Source organism: Bison bison, unplaced genomic scaffold (genome assembly GCF_000754665.1).
Source record: "Bison bison bison isolate TAMUID 2011002044 unplaced genomic scaffold, Bison_UMD1.0 scf7180017864329, whole genome shotgun sequence".
Lineage (NCBI taxonomy): Eukaryota > Metazoa > Chordata > Mammalia > Artiodactyla > Bovidae > Bison > Bison bison.
Window position 1 is genome coordinate 6,995,365 of NW_011494901.1, and position 1,752 is coordinate 6,997,116.

Consider the following 1,752-nt stretch of genomic DNA (forward strand, 5'->3'; position numbering starts at 1 on the left):
CCTCATAGAATGAGTTTGGAAGTTTACCTTCCTCTGCAATTTTCTGGAAGAGTTTGAGCAGGATAGGTGTCAGCTCTTCTCTAATGGAGAGTTTTTATCATAAATGGATGTTGAATTTTGTCAAAGGCTTTCTCTGCATCTATTGAGATAATCATATGGTTTTTATTTTTCAATTTGTTAATGTGGTGTATTACATTGATTGATTTTCGGATATTGAAGAATCCTTGCATCCCTGGGATAAAGCCCACTTGATCATGGTGTATGATCTTTTTAATGTGTTGTTGGATTCTGATTGCTAGAATTTTGTTAAGGATTTTTGCATCTATGTTCATCAGTGATATTGGCCTGTAGTTTTCTTTTTTTGTGGGATCTTTGTCAGGTTTTGGTATTAGGGTGATGGTGGCCTCATAGAATGTATCAAGGAACCATGTGATTAGGTTGGACCCACCTTGATGCACGCATGCATGCATAATCTCTCATCTCAAGATCCTTCATGCTAATCACATCTGCAAGGTCTCTTTGGTCCTTGAAGACAGGTTATTCACAGTTCCAGGGAATTAGAGTGTGGATATCCTTGTATGTGTGTGTGTGCTCAGTTGCGTGTGACTCTCTGTGACACCATGGACTGTAGCCTTCCAGGCACCTCTGTCTATGGGGTTCTCCAGGCAATATACTGGAGTGGGTTGCCATATCCTTCACCAATGGACCATCCTGTCCCAGGGATTGAACCTGTATCTCTTGCATCTCCTGCTTTGGCAGGTGGACATCTTTATGGGGCCATTATTCTGCCTGTCACAGGTGGAACTCTGAGTAACAAACATCAGCACAGTTCAAGCAATATAACTTGGATTGTTCAGGCTTCATAGAAAAGGTTATTCTGAAGAAGCACTCCTTCAAAGCATGCCTACCACCTATTTTGATATCCTCTTATCAGCACCTTATATTGAATTTTATGTTTTGTGGATCACAGTAGTGTTTTACGTAATATTACTAGACTGACTCTTTTCCCCTCTCACCCTTGCTGACTGATTTCCACTCCTTGCAACTTCAGGCAGTGCTTTGTATTACTTCTGCATTTATTATTCATTGTACTTCAGTCCACTTTCATGAGGCAACTTTGCAGTCCTTTATCTCAGAGCAGTTGGCCACGGAGGAGGCACGGAAATAATTTAGACAACAGCAGAGACATGAAGCATCCTGTCTCTTTGCTGAACTAATCAGTTTCCTGCATAGCAATTTCTGCTCAGTTTCCTGTTGTAACCTTGATTATCTTAGATATGGTGATTTTTAGACGAGCTAACTTTCTTGAGTCTCAAATTAAAAAGCAAAAAGGTGCCTTAATGTGATTTGTACTCCTTACTTTTTTAATTTAAAATTCACAGGGGTGGTTTTCATTCTTTTGTTACTTTGCATTTTCTTTTTTTTTTTTATTTTTCTCTAATTTTATTTTATTTTTAAACTTTACATAATTGTATTAGTTTTGCCAAATATCAAAATGAATCCGCCACAGGTATACATGTGTTCCCCATCCCAAACCCTCGTCCCTCCTCCCTCCCCATACCATCCCTCTGGGCCGTCCCAGTGCACCAGCCCCAAGCATCCATCATCATGCATCGAACCTGGACTGGCAACTCGTTTCCTACATGATATTTTACATGTTTCATTGCCATTCTCCCAAATCTTCCCACCCTCTCCCTCTCCCACAGAGTCCATAAGACTGTTCTATACATCAGTGTCTCTTTTGCTGTCTCA